Source organism: Periophthalmus magnuspinnatus, chromosome 21 (assembly GCF_009829125.3).
Source record: "Periophthalmus magnuspinnatus isolate fPerMag1 chromosome 21, fPerMag1.2.pri, whole genome shotgun sequence".
NCBI lineage: Eukaryota > Metazoa > Chordata > Actinopteri > Gobiiformes > Gobiidae > Periophthalmus > Periophthalmus magnuspinnatus.
The window spans coordinates 2,543,883-2,556,859 of record NC_047146.1 but is presented as its reverse complement, the minus strand read 5'-3'; the positions used below and the strand labels follow the sequence as shown (position 1 = coordinate 2,556,859).

The window sequence follows — 12,977 nt, the reverse complement described above, 5'->3', positions numbered from 1 at the left end:
CCTCTGAGATAATAGTCCCTCAGATTACACTTGGGATTATGTGGTTTGAACGTCACTGAAATCAGATTATAACCGCAGCCACATCAGATTTCAGTAATCCGATCACTCCAGAAATCAGATAATGATCAGATTTTTGGTGAGCCTGTAAAGCCGGTGTATGATGATTGTGTGGGCAGAGTCGCTAAAATGTGAACTCGAGTAAGAGTAAAGTCACTTAAATAACAAAGTAATATTGTCCAAGAAATGACTCCAGTACGAGTAAAAAAGTATTTGGGAAAGTACTATTCAAGTCAGAGTAACTTAAAGAGTAACTGTTGGGACGTGACACCTGATTCATAATTAGAAGTTAATTTAATAAAGACAGAACTGAACACGTGTCTGGTTTATTAACGTAAAATATTAACACTTTCTTTTTTTCATGCTTATTTTATTTAATATTTTTGCTCATTTTATTTTTATGCTTATTTTATTTTTATGCTTAAATCATTTTAGTTTAGGATTTTTTTTTTAATTAATTTTAGGAGATTTTTTTATTTTATTTTAGGGGTTTGTTATTTTATTTTAGGATTTTTTTAAATAATTATTTTAGGATTTTTAAAAAATAATTATTTTAGGATTTTTTAATAATTATTTTAACATCAGAACCAGAGTGTAAAGTTATAATAATGACAATAAAATAAAGAATAACAGACAGAACTGAACACGTGTCTGGTTTGTTCACGTAAGATAAAGTGTAGAGCGCCCTCGTGTGGTCGTCACTGTGACAATAATGAACGTGTGAAATAATAAACTTTAGTAATTTCACATATAAGTCGCGTCTGAGTATAAGTCGCACCCCCGGACAAACTGAAAAAATATAATATAATTCGGAAAATATGGTTCTCTGAAAAGTCCGATTTGTTTAAATGTAACGGAGCAGCACATTAGCACATGACTTTGTTTATGGCTCAGAGTTTTGTCCTTAGGGTGAACCATTTTTTTCCTTAAACTGCTCCATAAGAGGATGGACCAACACCGGGACAGTTCCTCTGGACCCCAGTCCGCCGTCCATCTTAAAGACACTAACCTCTCCTTTGAAGAGAGTGAAGTTCAGATCTGAGCCAGAGAAAAGAAATGGTTTGAGAGAGGAGTTAAGGAAAGAGAATCCTTCCTTAAACAAAAATGGAGCCTGAGACATAATCTGTCCCCCGTCTACACCTCCATCCTCAGACCCAGAACAAAGAGAACAATCAAACAATCAAACGTCTTCACTCCTACAAGATCTGTCCAGTTGACAGATTTAATGTCGTTGTTTGCTAAGCATTAGCCGTAGTGTTTGCATTAGCCGTAGTGTTAGCATTAGCCGTAGTGTTTGCATTAGCTCTAGTGTTTGCATTAGCCATAGTGTTTGCATTAGCCATAGTGTTTGCATTAGCTCTAGTGTTTGCATTAGCCATAGTGTTTGCATTAGCCATAGTGTTTGCATTAGCCGTAGTGTTTGCATTAGCCATAGTGTTTGCATTAGCCATAGTGTTTGCATTAGCCATAGTGTTTGCATTAGCCGTAGTGTTTGCATTAGCTGTAGTGTTAGCTTTAGCTGTAGTGTTTGCATTAGCTGTATTATTAGCATTAGCTGTAGTGTTAGCATTAGCTGTAGTGTTTGCAGCCGTAGTGTTAGCATTAGCTGTAGTGTTTGCATTAGCCGTAGTGTTAGCATTAGCTGTACTATTAGCATTAGCTGTACTATTAGCATTAGCTGTACTGTTAGCATTAGCTGTACTGTTAGCATTAGCCGCAGTGTAGCGAGCCCCTCCTCCTCCTTCGAGCCTGAGCTGCTTTCACTTCAGGCTCATAAAAATGCAGAGGCAGGTGCAGCAACAAATGTGAACTTCTGTTTGTTTATACAGGGACGACAAGGAGAGAGGGAAGGAGAGAGGGAGGAGAGAGGGAGGGAAGGAGAGAGGAGGGGAACAGGGAGAGGTGAGCGAGAAAAGAGAGTGAGGAGGGAGAAAGGAGAGAGTAAGGGGAAAAAGACAGCAGGGAGGAGGAGAGAATGAGAGACAAGTGTGAGCGGGGGATGGATGAAGAGAGAGAGAGAGGAGAGGAAGAAGGAAAGAAAGGAGAGAAAGAGTGTGAGGGGAGGAGAGAGGAGGGGGAGGGGTGGTGACAGCTGTGGTCAAGCTGCTCTGAAAAACTACACTTTTAAAAACCCGCTCACTGTTTTTACACGTGTGAAACGGAGACGCAACAGGTGGAAAAGATTGAATTATGTTGTTTTTTTTAGTTTTATCCACTTGATGACATCAGCAGGTGGAACAGCGTTTACGTTAGGATCACGCAAACACGAATGAATGAAACAAAACTCTACTCACGTGTGTGTTTACGGGCAATAACTTAAACAAAAACAAAAACAAAATCACCAACATCGACCGAAATGCTAACGCTACAAAGACGACAAGCTAACGTTTAGTGTTTCCGGTGAAGTTAGCGAAATTTACGCCATTTAAAATAAAACTCTACGACAGATTCACTGTTTTTAAAGAAATCTCCAAACTCCTGCGAACGTCGAACCTCGTCATTATTAGTTTGGGGATCAGCTCCATAAACTTTAATTTTTTACATCTGAAAAGTTCAACGGACAATAATCGTTTCATAACCGAATCGGATTTCCAAATTTCCCGTTGTAAATAAAAAATAAACTTCCACGGACAAATTAATCACGTTTAAATGGTTCAATCTGAGAAAATGTTGCATAACTGACAATATTAGATTAATTTTGTTTTGTATTTTTCTACAGAAGGTGGCGAACTGACTTTACAGTTCTGACACATGGGGGCGTGGCTTGATTACCACCTGATGACATCACCAGGTGGAATCGGTGGTTTTGGGGCTGATTTTGAGGGAGATGGACAATATCTGCAGGATTAATGTAACGTGTGTCAATAAAAAAATAAAAAAACAAACATAACTGCAGCTAATCACAGGGTTAAAAGCTCAACTGTCTCCATGGTGATGACCTTGCTTTGGAATGTTCTGGAATGTTCCACAGTGTAATAGACAAGGAAAATGGCAGAATACCTCCCCTTTAATCATTCATGAAACTTGTGGAATAATTAGTAATAACCTCGTAAGAATGTGCAGATATGTCTCCAGATGTTTTGTTTCGCACTTTGTTGAGACGCTTAAAGTCCAAAAACAGACGGACGGACGACCGCGGAAAAATGCTGCTAATTTGTGCGTAAAGGACAAGGACAAATGGACAAGCTGCAGGACGCACAGGACAGCACGAAACAAAACAAGACAGAGGGACACAGAGGAGACAGAGGGACACAGAGGAGACAAAGGGACACAGAGGAGACAGAGGGACACAGGGGAGACAGAGGGAGTCAGAGGAGACAGAGGGACACAGAGGAGACAGAGGGAGTCAGAGGAGACAGAGGGACACAGAGGAGACAGAGGGACACAGGGGAGACAGAGGGAGTCAGAGGAGACAGAGGGACACAGAGGAGACAGAGGGAGTCAGAGGAGACAGAGGGACACAGAGGAGACAGAGGGACACAGAGGAGACAGAGGGACTCAGAGGAGACAGGGGGAGTCAGAGGAGACAGCAGGACTCAGGGGAGACAGCGGGACACAGAGGAGACAGAGGGACACAGGGGAGACAGAGGGAGTCAGAGGAGACAGAGGGACACAGAGGAGACAGAGGGAGTCAGAGGAGACAGAGGGACACAGAGGAGACAGAGGGACACAGAGGAGACAGAGGGACACAGAGGAGACAGAGGGACTCAGAGGAGACAGGGGGAGTCAGAGGAGACAGCAGGACTCAGGGGAGACAGCGGGACACAGAGGAGACAGAGGGACACAGGGGAGACAGAGGGAGTCAGAGGAGACAGAGGGACACAGAGGAGACAGAGGGAGTCAGAGGAGACAGAGGGACACAGAGGAGACAGAGGGACACAGAGGAGACAGAGGGACACAGAGGAGACAGAGGGACACAGAGGAGACAGCAGGACTCAAACGGGACAACAGTACTCAGACGAGACAGCAGTACTTAAACGAGACAGCAGTACTTAAACGAGACAGCAGTACTTAAACGAGACAGCAGTACTTAAACGAGACAGCAGTACTTAAACGAGACAGCAGTATTTTCGCCAACTTAAAAACATGAAAAACAGATCTAACTCCTCACTTACCTCACGTACTCAGATCATCCTAACTACTCACCAGGATGAATTTATAAGCATTTTCACAACTTTGACAGACCAGGGTGGACCTTTACCGTCACCGTAAAGCTAACAACAGCTAGCATGCTAACACGCAATTCCTGATTACCAGACAATAAACTCTACTGTGGACTTTTTTTTTTACCTCAAGATCTGTTTTTACAATAAGTCTGTACTGGGAAAAACACATTTTGCTCAAACATGCATGTTCTTCCCGTGTCGCCGGGTCATACCGTCGAGCTAACGTAGTTCTGATGAAGACTAGCTAACGAGATAATCAAGGCTAACGGTAATATCTGAGTCAGACGCGCGCTCTTTATCAGACTCTAGTGCGTCATTCACAGACCGATTCAGACGCAGCTCGCTAAATTTTGGGTCATGTGACTCCGGCGTCTCGCGTAAGGTTAGCGGCTAATGCTAGCAGCTTTACGTTGTAACGGTTTATTTTTGTTTTATTTCGTAATCAGGATCCACAGCGAGATAAACCGGTCGTGTTTTGTCCGGATAAAGTCTTTCCGCTGTTGTATTTTTGAACTCTCCCGGTGCATTGTGGTCCGTACCGACTGACCTAGCGACCGGCGCCGGACGCTACTTCTCCAGGTGCATCGTGGGAAATCTCGAGAGCCGCTAAAAAAACGTTGCGTCCCCTAAATACTGCCCCCTGTAGGGAATTACGCAAACAACCAGACCCAGACAATGAAACGAACAACACGGACTGCAGCACTTTATGACATCATCAAGTGGAACAGAGCTTTTCAAATGGAGGACAGTGGCTCAGTGGTTAGAACCGCTCGCCCGCTAACCAAAAGATCTGTGGTTGTGTCCTGAAGCAAGACACTTCACCCATGTTGTCCAATCTACAATAACGAACAATGTTACCACGAGTTACAAAAGGTTTATGTACGTTTTTATTCCGTTATTATCGCCGTATCCTCGTCAGAAAAACGTACTTGGGATTTCGGTAAAACGTCAAACTACAAATCGCTTTTAACTTTAAACTACCACTTGATGACATCACAAGGTGGTGACGGAGCATTTTGAGCTTTGGAGATGTTTTTTGAGGAAGTAACATCTCGTAAAAGAGTAATTTCCACGTCACGTAGGACCTTTAAAAATCCCCCGGACCCTCTTCCCGTCTGCCCGTCTCCGCTCGTCCCCGGGATCGTGAGGTTGCGCGAGGCCACAGTTCGCGCTCCCGTTTGGCGCGGCGTTCCGGGTTATTATAGCGCCGAGTGCCCGCTCAGCGATGCCAGGGGATGACCGGCGTATTTTTATCTGACAGGGAAACCACACGGAGGAATGTGGACCGGTCCGGGGCCAAAACCTCCACGCTGCACCGCGCCGAGGGGACATACTTCAACTGGTTTGAACTTCTCAGAGAAACACGATGCTATTACGGAACATTAGCGTCGGAACGGGAAAACGCGCACGGGAACACGCTTCGCTCCGACGTAACTCAGACGGCCCGTGTCACGCCGTTTTCTGATCTGTTCTGATGTTTCCTCGCCACAAACGGACCTGGAGTTGTGTTTTTTTTGTTTCATTCGCGCAAACAAACTGCAGATTTAGGCTCATTTTTTTTCTCTCCAACTGAAAGAAAACGCTTCCACCTTGTGATGTCATCAAGTGGCGATACAGGAAGTGCCGCACTGTTTTTAAACTCCACCACGCCTTCATTTCTAAAATCATCCGGATCATTTCAACCCTGAAATTGTCAATCCCAACTGAACTAAAGAAGCTAAAAGTTAGCAGTTAGCTTAAAAACTACCACTTGATGACATCACAAGGTGGAACAGGGCGTTTTGAGCTTTTCGGAGATGAATGTGAATGAAACAAAACACAACTCCACGTCTGTTTTTGAGGACGTAACAGCATTTTAACGTGACTTAAAGCTCACAAGAGTCTATTTTGGGTAATATCGGAGCTGTAAATGTTCCGACAGGCCAAGTTACAAGTCAGGTCTGTGGAGAGGCAAGCCCAATAATGGTAAGAATTCATGCTTTTCAAGGTTTTAAGTAATCATCAAGAATCATTTGGATGATTTCAGACCTGGAATTGCCACTTATCTCTGCTGAACAAAACGTAAAAAAGTTAGCAGTTAGCTTAAAAACTACCACTTGATGACATCACAAGGTGGAACAGAGCGTTTTGATCTTTGGAGATGTTACAGACTAATAATAAATGAAACAAAACACAACTCCAGGTCTGTTTTTAATAAGGAAACAGCGTTATAACACGACTTAAAGCTTCAAGAGTTGATTTAACGTCTTTAATTAAACGTTAAACGCAAAATTAATCAAAATGCTATGACGAGACTAGCATTTAAGCTAACATTTCAGATTTTGCGGGAGTTTAGATGAACCCGATTCTAAGTGTGTCAGCAGTTTTCACATTTTAGAGCAAAGAAGAACAGTCGGACGTAGATCTATACCCAGGGCCGGCTCCAGCTTTCAGGGGGGCCCCGGGGCTGAATGTGTCTGTGGCGCCCCCTCCTGGCTCAGCTGTTTGCGATTCACATTTGACACGTTCTGACTCCGCTCTCGTCACTTTGACCAGTTTTATTTGTGTTTTTACGACCGACATCGGACTGAAAACATCCGGAACGTCACAACGACCACAGTCACAAGAGCAGAACGCACAGATAAGAGGAGGGGGCGCGATTTTTAAAAATTCTTGACGTTTTTTTCCTCATTTCTGTTGGATTTTAACGCGTTTCTTACGTTTACATTACGTCGGGCCCTTGCTCCGGCGTAAACACAGAGCTGCCCTCACCTCTGCCCGACGCAAAAACAAACGTAGCAGCAGCAGAGATTTTACTACGTACATTATTTTCAGTTTAAATGTATGAGCTCTTGGGGGCCCCCTGCTGGTCTCGGGGCCCTCAGCAGCTGCTCATTCTGCTTATACTCTGAACCGGCCCTGCCCATAGACCTGGATCTGTCAGGACAAAAACTTTAGAACTTTCAGGATCCTGGTTCAGCTCTTGTCGTTGGGTCAAATGCGCAGAGACTAAACACCCACACAAAAGCCCCAAAAAAGCATAAACATAATCAACCAGCTATCGTTGTTAGCCTGATTCAAACGTTAGCCTAAGTTACCGTTTGTTTACCTGTTCTAGTCCCGCTGCAAAACACCTGAAACTCTCTGCGTTCTGTCTCGATTAAAGCTGAATTACGTAACTTCCATCACCAGGGCCCGTTTCATTCCGTCTCCCTGAATGTTCCGCAGTGCGACATTTAGCGCGTCGACGTCCGCGGAGACACAGAGGCCACGTTACCGGTCGTTTTTTTTTTTTTTTTTACACTATAAACACCTGCAATTAGAGAAATGCAAGATAGACAGGAACACCATCCACTAGAAAAGTTACATAATGAAGCTTTAAATAGACGAGCACATTCCCTGACCTTCTTTTGGCTATCACTTGCGAGGTGCGCTAAAGAAAGTTCCACAGTGTTGCGTTAAACTTGTCCAACCTCAAGGCAAAGGACGCGCACAGGCTACGTAGCTAACCGCTAACACGTATTTAGCGACATTTTATTGTTTTTAAAATGACGTACTCGCCCCAAAACAGCGTCTTAACACGTTTTAAAATGTGTCTGAACTTACTTTGCTCTGCGTGCTAAGTCGCTCCCCCTTCAGAGCGCCATTACAACACAGTCTGTATCGTTTTAGCTAAAGAAACGACTGAACATCGCGCCAGGTTTGTGAAGTCGTAGTGCAGTTGTCCCCTGACCACCGAGCTACCGCCGCACGAAAACAGTAAATGATTCATCAGCGAGCGCATCTTCTCCGACGTAACTTTCGCCCGTCCCTCGTGACGCGATAATAAACTCGTCCGTAAAAATATAAAGAAAATCCTGATCCATTTGATACAACGACGAGTTTATTCTGTCTCCACGACGACGAATCACGTAAAACACACATCAACATCAGACACAACGCACAAAAGAGCCACAAGCGAGCGAAAATGAGCCAAAACAAAGAGGAAAAGGCAAACTGAAGAGCCAGAAGAGGAGCCAGAAGAGGAACTAGAAGAAGAGCCAGAAGAAGAGTCAGAAGAGGAGCCAGAAGAGGAGCCAGAAGAGGAGTCAGAAGAGGAGCCAGAAGAGGAAACAGAAGAGGAGTCAGAAGAGGAGCCAGAAGAGGAGCTAGAAGAAGAGCAAGAAGAGGAGCTAGAAGAGGAACCAGAAGAGGAGCCAGAAGAGGAACCAGAAGAGGAGCCAGAAGAGGGACCAGAAGAGGAGCCAGAAGAGGAGCCAGAAGAGGAGCCAGAAGAGGGACCAGAAGAGGAACTAGAAGAGGAACCAGAAGAGGAGCCAAAAGAGGAGCCAGAAGAGGAGCCAGAAGAGGAGCCTACGACCTCCAAGACAAACAAAGCTAAATGTACCAGACGACACCAGGAGTCCTGCTTAAATCTGTGTTTGTCACAGGTGAGTCTCTCGCGCCGAGTCGGCTCTGTGGAATATGTGGGAAAAAACTAGAGAAACGAAGTGATGAAACCTTCAAAAACGACTTCAGCACATGGAGACCGAGCTCCTCAGAGAAACACAAATGAGCCTTTAGAGGTTTTTTTGCGATTAAACCGAGCAAATCGAGCCCGTCTGAGCCACAAGATCTTAAATGTTTGAGGAAACATCTCTGCAGACGTCGAAAATGAAAATGAAACCAGAAGATCCTGAAGCGCTGAAAATCTTACTACCATTTCCACGATCCCGTCTGTGTGAAGCGGACTTTTCTGCAGCGACAAAATGGGCGGAGCTGACGGGACGTAAGAAACGCACTGCGGGGGTTATATTTTTTTACGCACTTTTTGATTTATTTTTGTCATTTTTGATTTGCCACACGTGAAAATAAAACCGACATTGTTCTGGAGGAGGGTTTGTGTAGAGCTCAAACATCTAAAACCTCGTCAGACATGTTCTTGACGCGGGATCGATGTTATAACGCCGTCGAAAAGCTAAAAAAAACCCGTGGATTTAGCGTAAAGCCGCGTGTTTAAGGCCCATAGTTCACATTCTAAACGCCGCTCCGTCTCCAGACTCTGCCCACAGCTCCCACTTTCTCTGTCGCTACCAGCTTTTTTTTTTTTTTTTTTTCATGGCATTATTTTCAGTTTGTTCATTTAAAATCCACATCAAACGCTGCTCCATAAAAGTGCTGCGTCCACGCCACTAAAATGTCCCTGAATAAAGCTTTATGTGGCGTTGGATCGGCTCTGTGAAAACCTTAAAGTCGAGTATTTATAGTCGACGTCTGAGAGTCTGACACGATTCAAAGGCAATGTCCCCCTCCTCCTCTATCTCTCCATCCCTCTATCTGTCCTCTCCCTCCATCTGTCCTCTCCCTCCATCCCTCTATCTGTCCTCCCCATTCCTCTATCTATCCTCTCCCTCCATTCCTCTATCTATCCTCTCTCTCTCTTCATCCCTCTGTGTCTTCTCTCTCTCTTTTCCCCTCTCTTATAATCCCTCTATCAGTTTCTTTCTATACATCCTCTACCTTTCTATCCTCCTTTCTTCTCTCTGACACTCTCTTCTCACCCCTCTCTCTCTATCCCATACTTCCATACCTCTTCATTCACACTTCTGCTCTCACTATCCTCTCTCTCTCTCTCTCCTCTTATCTCTCTTTTCTCTCTGTCACATCCCCTCTTCTTTCCTCCTCTCCATCCCTCTCTCCATCTTCTTTTGCTATTTCTTCAATCTCTTGTTTTCCCACCTCACTTCTGGTCTCTTCTCTCTCTCTCTCTTTCACTCTCTCTTGTCTTACCTCTCTTTTCTCTCTTTCACATCCCTTTTTCCTTTCCTCTTCTCCACCCCTCCCCCATGTTCTCTCACTATCTCTTCACTCTCTCTTTCTTCCACCTCACTTCTGGTTTCTCGTCTGGCCTCTCTTCACTCTCTCTCTCTCTCTCTCTCCTCTTACCTCTCTTTTCTCTCTATTACACCCTCTCTTCCTTTCCTCCTCTCCACTCCTTCCACTGTCTTCTTCCTCTATCTCTTCTGTCTCTCTCTCTCCCACCTGACTTCTGATCTCTCTTCTCTCTCTCTTTCTTTCTTTCTCTCTCTCTCCTCGTAGCTCTATTTTCTGTTACGTCCCCTCTTCCTTTCCCCCCTCCACCTCTCCCCCCGTGTTTTTTCTCTATCTCTTCAATCTCTCTTTCTCCCACCTCTGGTCTCTTCTCTCTCTCTCTCTCTCTTTCACTTTCTCTTTTCTCTCTGTCACATCCACTTTTCTTTTCCTCCTCTCCACCCCTCCCCCCATGTTCTCTCACTATCTCTTCTCTCTCCTTCACTCTCTTTCTTCCACCTCACTTTTGGTTTCTCATCTGGCCTCTCTTCTCTCTCTCTCTCTTTCTCTCTCTCTCTCCTCTTACCTCTCTTTTCTCTCTTTCACATCCCCTCTTCCTTTCCTCCTCTCCACTCCTCCCACTGTCTTCTCCCTCTATCTCTTCAGTCTCTCTTCCTCCCACCTCACTTCTGCTCTCTCTTCTCTCTCTTTCTCTCTCTCTTTCAGACGATGCTAACTGGGGGCACTGCTCCGTCTGAGCCTTTCTTATTTCAATTTAATCTGAGTTTGTTTTGTTAATCTGACCAGAAAAAACACATCACGTGACCTTTGAACTGTTACACAACTCAACCTCCAACAACATTACGCTAACAAGCTAGCTAGCGTTAGCCAACAGTTTAGCCGTTAGCCGTTAGCCGCTCTCACGTTTTTGTATAAACTCAAACCAGGACTGATCACAGACTCCTAAAAATGTGCTGTTTTGTGTTTTTTGTTGACTTTTTTTTTTTGTCAGTTTTTGCGAATTGCGTTACTGTAGCAACTGCTGAACATTCCGCCATAGACACGCATGTAGAACCCCCCCCGTGTCATGTCACCGGGGAAATCTAGCTCTACAATCTGAAAACTATCACTTTGGCTAATTTACATTCTTTACATCCGCAGCAGCAGAAACAAGCGCCTCCTCAGCTCCTCCTCTTCAACCTCCACCAGTGCTCGTCTCCATGGAAACGCTTTGCCGGGAATGTTCCGCAGCACCGCACTGGACTTATTTGCGGAGAGGCGACACCGCTCACGATAAAAACACATATTTTTCGAAGTATTTCTGAGTTCTGCGTTACTGAGGACATCTCCATGGAGACGAGCAGGTGGCACAGGCGTCCGTAGAAAAGTGTCAGAGTGCGGCTTTAGTCCGGCGTGAGTCCGCGGGGACAAACACAATGGCGTCTGTTCTTCTTGCAAACTCATCAGAGACAAACGCCTCAGTCACTTTTTCCAGTCCCTCGTAAAAACCGAGTTAAAGCCTCAAGTCTTAAAGTCCTGAAAGTCAGACAGAAATCCAGACCAGGACCAAGACCAGACCAGGACCAGACCAGGACCAGACCAGGACCAGACCAGGACCAGACCAGGACCAGAACAGGACCAGACCAGGACCAGACCAGGACCAGACCAGGACCAAGGACCAGACCAGGACCAGACCAGGACCAGACCAGGACCAGACCAGGACCAGACCAGGACCAGAACAGGACCAGACCAGGACCAGACCAGGACCAGACCAGGACCAAGGACCAGACCAGGACTAGACCAGGACCAAGGACCAGGACCAGACCAGGACCAGACCAGGACCAGGACCAGACCAGGACCAAGGACCAGGACCAGGACCAGGACCAGACCAGGACCAAGACCAGGACCAGGACCAGGACCAGAACCAGGACCAAGACCAAGGACCAAGAACCAGAACCAGACCAGGACCAGACCAGGACCAAGACCAGGACCAGGACCAGAACCAGGACCAAGACCAAGGACCAAGAACCAGAACCAGACCAGGACCAGGCCAGGACCAAGACCAGGACCAGACCAGGATCAGACCAGGACCAGACCAGGACCAGACCAGGACCAAGGACCAGACCAGGATCAGACCAGGACCAGACCAGGACCAGACCAGGACTAGACCAGGACCAAGGACCAGGGACTAAAGAGTCAAAGACCAGAGTCGAGTCCGGGGGCAGAGAGAGAGAAGAGAGGACAGAGAGAGAGAAGAGAGGACAGAGAGAGAGAGGAGAGAGAGAAGAGAGGACAGAGAGAGAGGAGGAGAGAGAGAAGAGAGGACAGAGAGAGAGAGGAGAGAGAGAAGAGAGGACAGAGAGAGAGAGGAGAGAGAGAAGAGAGGACAGACAGAGGAGGTTCACCTGAGACGCCTCGTTTAAAAATTAACGTCTGAAAACAATTACACTTCATTAATATGTCAGATCTGTGGAGACTTCAGACGATCCTGAAGGTCTGAAGTGTCATCGCCACGGAGACGACGCCAACGAGCGATTTAAACGATCGATTTAAACGTCAGAGCTCAGCGTTTCCAAACTCCATCGTTTAACGCTTCATTCCACCTGCTGATGTCATGAAGTGGACACGATCCTCCAGGATTCGTCCAAACTGGACAACGTGGGAGAAGTGTCTTGCTAAAGGACACATCCACAGCGGGACAGAGTTTTCCCGCCGGTCTCACATTCCAAGTCCTGACCAGACGTAATTTCAGAGATCGGACGACAAGTGTCTCCAAACCTCAACAAACGATCTGCTGCACCTGATGATGTCATCAAGTGGTGCCCTGTGTGTTTGAAAGTCCAGCTGTGATTTAAACTAAACCAGGACTAGACCAGGACTAAACCAGGACTAAACAAGGACCAAACCAGGACCAAACCAGGACCAAACCAGGACTAAACCAGGACCAAACCAGGACCAAACCAGGACCAAACCAGGACCAAACCA

At 45.8% G+C, this 12,977-nt stretch overlaps 1 protein-coding gene across 1 annotated transcript in view; it reads right to left on the bottom strand.

The window, feature by feature from the left end:
* The window catches only part of LOC117389436 (insulin-like growth factor-binding protein 5), a 40,097-nt gene that overhangs the window by 10,903 nt on the left and 16,217 nt on the right, over window positions 1-12,977 (bottom strand). The window lies entirely within an intron of this gene.